Here is a 6,908-nt window from a genome sequence, read left to right on the forward strand (position 1 = left end):
ACCAGGCTCACTGTGGAGGCAAATTCCCCTCTGGCTAACATCATGAATATAATGCTAATATTACTTAATTATGTATAGTGCAAGTTATGGTTTAAAATTATTAAACTAATTAAGTGTTAAGGGTCAGTGTTTAAACAAAATTTTGTAAGAACTGTAAGATTAATGACTAATGTCTTTGAAGTTCATTCTGGATTAACTGCAGAAGTTCACATAGATGCATTGTCCTTTGTTAGTTGGCTGATGAAGGCTTTTGTTGGCAATTAATTGATAGTCTATGTATTCCATTATAAGAGTGTAGTCGATTATCAGACCGAGGTGATGCAGGCAGAGATCAGTGAGGTGCAATGCAGTTCAACAGGCCAGTAATTTCTGTGAGGTCTATCCTAAATTCAAGGTTCAGGCAATGGCATATGATGTATCCCATGTTTTATGGTTGGAGTTGGCATCAGTTCATCCTCTGAAGTCCATCGTAATAGACTGAAGTGATGTTTTGCTGGCACTGGCTGCATTTAGTCATCATCACTCAGAGACATGTAGCAGTGGAGTCCAACACGAAGCAGGAATGGAGCTGGATCCAACTGGTACTGGTGACCTCAGGATAGGAGTCCCGAGGTTGAGACAGGGATACGAATAGAATAATATTAGCATAGATGCCATTCAATTTATTGCAGAGTTATAGATCACGATCATTGTTTCTGGTTCCAGCAGATCTAACAAAAGCAGCCTAATTGTGAGTTGAAGGATAAATTAGGTGTATGCCTTGCTAAATAGATGAGTCTTTAGTCTAGACTTAAACTGAGTGAGTGTGTCTGCATCTCAAACAGTGTTAGGGAGACATTTCCATAGTTTAGGAGCCAAATATGAAAAGGATATACCTCCATTTGTGGATTTTGATATTGTAGGAACTATTAACAGGCCAGAATTTTGCGATCATAATGAACATGATGGAATATAGTGTGGTAGAAGGTCACTTAAGTACTGCAGAGCTAGACCATTCAAAGCTTTGTATGTAGGTAACAGAATTTTCAAATTAATACTACATTTAACAGGTAGCCAATGTAACAATGATAAAATGGGGCTAATATGATCATATTTCTTGGTTCCAGTCAGCACTCTGGCTGCTCCATTTGGAACCAATTGAAGTTTATTTATTGATCTTGGTGGCCATCCTCCCAGTAATGCATTACAATAATCTAGTCTTGAGGTCATGAACGCATGGATTACTTTTTCGGCATCAGCAACAGAGAGCATAATTTAGCAATATTTAGTACCTCTGTTTTGTCGGAATTGAGTAGAAGGAAATTTCTGGCCATCCAATCTTTGATTTCACTGATACGCTCTGCTAATTTGGAGAATTGTTAAATTTCATCAGGTTTTGAAAAAATATAAAGTTGGGTATCAGTGGAAACTTATTCAGTGATTCCTGATAATATCTCCCAGGGGAAGCATATACAAGGAGAAAAGCAGATCCCTAAAACTGATCCCTATGGCACTCCATACTTAATTTTTATTTTGGTTTGACAATTCCTCATTTACATAGACAAAGTTGTAGTGGTCTGCTAAATAGGACCTAAACCATGCAAATGCAAGTCTACAAATACCAACATAATTTTCTAGCCTATTCAAGAGAATGTCATGATCTATCGTGTCGAAGGCAGCACTAAGATCTAAAAGCACTAGAAGTGAAATACAGTTGCGATCAGATGATAAGAGCAAGTTAATTGTAACTCTGATAATTGCAGCCTCTGTACTGTGATGGGGCCTAAATCCTGACTGAAATTGTTCATATATACTATTTCTCTGTAGAAATGAACATAGTTGGGAGGACACTACCTTTTCTAGTATTTTTGACATAAATGGGAGATTTGAAATCGGTCTACAATTAGCCAGTTCTCCATGATCAAGATGTGGCTTATAAATAAGCAGTTTGATAACTGCCATTTTAAAGTTTCTTGGGACATGTCCTAAGGATAGCAAGGAGATAATAATATTTAGAAGATGTTCTGAGATTACAGGGAATACCTCTTTTAAGAGCTTAGTTGGTATTGGATCTAACATTCATGTTGTGGCTTTTGATGTTTCGATAAGTTTTGTTAGCTCTTCATGACCTATGACAGTGAAGGACTGAAGTTGCACGTGAGGAAAATTATGAGACACTGTTTTCTGAGGTACTGTGACAGATTATTGCATAATTCCAATTTTATTTCGGATTATTTAAATTTTATCAGCAAAGAAATTCATGAAGTCATTACTATTGTGCTGCGACAGAATATCTGGTTCAGTTGAGGCTTTATTCCTAACCAATTTAGCCAAAGTACTGAATAAACACCTAGGATTGTTGTGGTTATTTTCTATGAGTTTGCTAAAATATGCTGACCTGGCAGTTTTTAGTGCCTGTCTGTAGCTACAGACACTATCCTTCCATGCACTGCGAAATACCTCTTATTTTGTATTCTTCCACTTGCACTCCATTTTCCGAGCTGCTCTCTTGAGAGAATGAGTGTGACCATTGTACCATGGTATGGGGATTGTTTTCTTTTATTTTCTTTAATCGACAGGGGGCGACACTATCAAGAGTGCTAGAGAAGACTGTATTTATATTTTCTGTTATTTCATCAAGTTCTTCTAGACATTGGGGCTTATTGAGTGTATGAGATAGATCTGGAAGATTTTTAATGAAGCTATCTTTAGTGGTCGAAAGAATAGTTTTACCTGAATGATAGTGTGGTGTAGACTGAGTAATGTTAGCTGATCACAGCATACAAGAGACAAGGTAATGATCTGAGATGTCATCGCTCTGCGGAAGAATTTCTATACTATCAACATCAGCTCCATATGACAGATCTAGTGAATGATTATGGCGATGAGTTGGTCCTGCCACATTTTGTCTGACTCCAAGCGAGTTGAGAATATCGATAAATGCTAATCCCAATGTGTCATTTTCATTATCTATGTGAATTTTGAAGTCACCAACAATTAAAGCTCTCTCTACAGTAACTACAAGATCTGATAAAAAATTAGCAAATTCAACAAGGATATCAGAATAACGCCCAGATGGCGTTTCACCTGCATGTCTTAAATCCTGTGCTAACCAGCTGGCCCCCATCTTCACACTCATTTTCAATAGATTACTGGAGTAGTGTGAAGTTCCCTGCTGCTTCAAACGCACAATCATCATTCCTGTCCCAAAGAAACCAAAAATCACAGGACTTAATGACTACAGACCTGTCGCCCTGAGGTCATGAAGTCATTTGAGAGACTGACGCTGGCCCACCTGAAGGACATCACTGGACCCTTTCTAGATCCCCTTCAATTTGCTTATCGAGCAAACAGGTCTGTGGATGATGCAGTCAACATGAGATTGCATCATATCCTGCTACATCTGGACAGACCAGGGACATATGCAAGGATCCTTTTTGTGGACTTCAGTTCGGCTTTCAACACCATCATCCCAGCTATCCTCTGGACTAAATTACACCAACTCTCTGTTCCCACGTCTATCTGTCAGTGGATTACCAGCTTTCTGACGGACAGGCAGCAGCTTGTGAGACAGGGGAAATTCACTTCCAGCACCTGTACAATCAGCACTGGTGCCCCCCAGGGATGTGTGCTCTCCCCACTACACTTCTCCCAATGACTGCATTGCCAAGGACCCCTCTGTCAAGCTCCTGAAGTTTGCAGATGAAACCACTGTCATCGGCCTCATCCGAGATGATGATGAGTCTGCATACAGAAGGGAGGTTAAACAGCTGGCTGGCTGTCTGGTGCAGTCAAAACAACCTTGAGCTGAACACGCTCAAAATGGTGGAGATGATTGTGGACTTTATGAGGAACATCCCAACACTGTCCCCCCTCACCATTCTAAACAGCACTGTGGCAACAGTGGAGTCACTCAGGTTCCTGGGCACTACTGTAGGTGCTACTGGTTGTTTAAATCAGTTTTACTATCAGAAATAATCAATAATTAATTGTTATTAATTATGGAATAATCAAATAACAATTAAATAACTAAATAGAATTTAACAAACTATTCTCCAGAAATGATCAATAATTAATTGTTATTAATTATGGAATAATCAAATAACTAAATAGAATTTAATTATTTAAACTCTATTCTCGGGGCACCACTCTTTGAAAAGAGAAAAATGATAGCAAGTTACTGATTGAGTCTCATAGAATAAAATCTACCCTGTAGGTTGAGTATCTTAATTGTTAATTAAAATAATCAACAAAGGGGAAAAACTAGTTAAATTATTGGTGTACAAATCCAACAGTAATCTAGTTACAGTTAGTTTCTAACACCAATAACATAATAGTACTCTGAGGTACCTTGGGAGTTCTTCACGTGGCAGAGGTTGGCCTCAACGCAACATTCAAACAAAAACAAACAGGAGTACTTATATTATAACAAGATTTATTATAATCAAGCAGTAGTGAACACAGCCAATACTATCCTATATTTAATCCAAATAAAATCAATGATATCCTAAGCTAACAGTGGAGCTATATGCTAGTGTGTGTGTGTGTGTCCCGGTGTGGTAACAAAGGAATCAAAATGGAGGATCAGGTTCAAAATGGAGGGTTAAATCCAAAATGGAGCTAATACCACGTGCAGATGGAAATGAGCAGACACACTAAGGAACTGACGGAACAGGCGGGAGAATTTTGTTGCCAGCCAGTGAACACAGCCAATACTATCTGAGTATAATCCAAAAATAAAATCAATGATATCCTAAGCTAACAGTGGAGCTATATGCTAGTGTGTGTGTGTGTGTGTGTGTCCAGGTGTGGTAACAAAGGAATCAAAATGGAGGATCAGGTTCAGAATGGAGGGTTAAGTCCAAAATGGAGCTGATCCCATGTGCGAATGGAAATGAGCGGACACACAAAGGAACTGACGAAACAGGCGGGAGAATTTGGTTCACCAGCCTGAGTCGAACACGAACCGAGGTGCCGCTCACTCACTGAATATCAATGAGAGAGAGAGAGAGAATGAGAGCGAGCGGGAGCGAGGAAAAATGCATGCAGTTTAGTTAAGGGTAACCGCTCGTAACAGCGGGACTGAATTACTAGTTCAAATCACTCAACAAAACAAACATAACCCCAAAAGAAACTAAAACAAATATCCCAACTTGAAACAGCGAGCAGAGTTTAACATACAAATATATATATACTCAAAACATCAGCATTTAGAATCAAAAATACGATTTAGATTCACAAAAAAAATCACAGTTTCTAAACTAAATCTGCCCAGATATCAAGCCTTACTTGGGAAATCCTGTGTGATTTCAGTAGGTTTGTCCGTTGGAATTCCTGTTGCATTGAGCGGTCAGGAGAAACGGTATGGATGGTTCCTTGTCTTACACTCGTCAGCGGAAAGACGCGTCTCTGCTTTATTCTTCGGATCCAGCGATGGGGAAGAATGCAGATCGTCAACGTTGAATGAAAAAGAGGGAGAAGGGAAACTGGTCGCCTTTCCGTTTTTCAAAATAAATTCACTGTTGCTTTACAGTGAAACTGAACCGGTTGATATAAGTATACTCTAAGACTTGAACAAAGCTAAGTTAATCTTACTCTACCGTGGCCAAATGGCGAGGTTAGAAAAACGTGGTCTCTTTGTTCTCAGTCCAAACGGAGGGAAAACTCCTTCAGTACGTGCACAGTACAGATGTCCCTTTAGAGCCAGGCAGAGCTTAGCACAGAGAGAGCGAAATTCATCTGTCCGCGGGTTTTGTTGACGAGATGACGTCATCGATCGTAGGCCGCTCGACCAATGGCGTTTAAGACTGGGTCCATGGGCGGGACTTCGCATCCAGTTGTGAATTTGTGAAGGATCTTGGGAAACTGAGTTCAATGTCTCCCCTTTTGATCATAGAACAAAGGGCCATGCGGTCTCTGCTGCAATTTTAAGTGGGCCAAGGCCCTACACTACCATCTCACAGGACCTGAAGTGGGAGACCCACATTGACTCCATTATTCCAAAAAGGACCAGCAGAGGATGTACTTCCTTCGCCAGTTGAGGAAGTTCAACCTGCCACAGGTGCTGCTGATACAGTTCTACTCAGCAGTCATTGAGTCTGTCCTCTGCACTTCTATAACTGTCTTGTTTGGTTCAGCTACGAAATTGGATATCAGAAGACTACAAAGGACAGTTTGGACTGCTGAGAGGATCATTGGTGGCCCCCTGCCCTCCCTTCAAGAACTATACACTTCCAGAGTGAGGAAAAAGGCTGGAGAAATCACTCTAGACCCCACTTACCCTGCCCACTACCTTTTTGAACTGTTGCCTTCTGGCCGATGCTTCAGAGCTCTGAGCACCAGAACTGTCAGGCACAGGAACAGTTTTTACACCCAGGCTCTCTATCTCATGAACAGTTAAAACTGCCCCATTGATCTCGATTATGAGGTTAGGCAAACCGATAGAGGGGGCGTTCGTCAAATATATCGCCTAAACCTCCTGAAATTATGGAGGGAGGTGGTCCCTGTGACATTGGCTACGGTAGTTCCGGAGAGGGCAGAGCTCGGGCCAGAGGTGAATACAAAACCTAATCATAACACCCCGGTCACTTGCGGAGACCACATCTCACCGTATCAGCTCGCAGGGGTTGCCAAGTTGCAACAAGAATTTGCAGATGTGTTCTCCCCCCTACCAGGTCGTACAAACCTCATCCAGCACCACATTGAGACCGAATCGGGAGTGGTGGTACGTAGCTGACTCTATCGCTTGCCTGAACACAAAAAGAAAATAGTTTGGGAAGAATTGGATGTGATGCTTGATATGGGGGTAATAGAGGAATCCCACAGCGATTGGTCCAGCCCAGTTGTTCTAGTTCCCAAGAGCGTCAGGTCTGTATAGTTCTGTGTGGATTATTAAAAAGTCAACACGGTGTCTAAATTTGACACGTACC

The sequence above is a fragment of the Myxocyprinus asiaticus genome, chromosome 26, assembly GCF_019703515.2.
Source record: "Myxocyprinus asiaticus isolate MX2 ecotype Aquarium Trade chromosome 26, UBuf_Myxa_2, whole genome shotgun sequence".
NCBI classification, from domain to species: Eukaryota; Metazoa; Chordata; class Actinopteri; order Cypriniformes; family Catostomidae; genus Myxocyprinus; species Myxocyprinus asiaticus.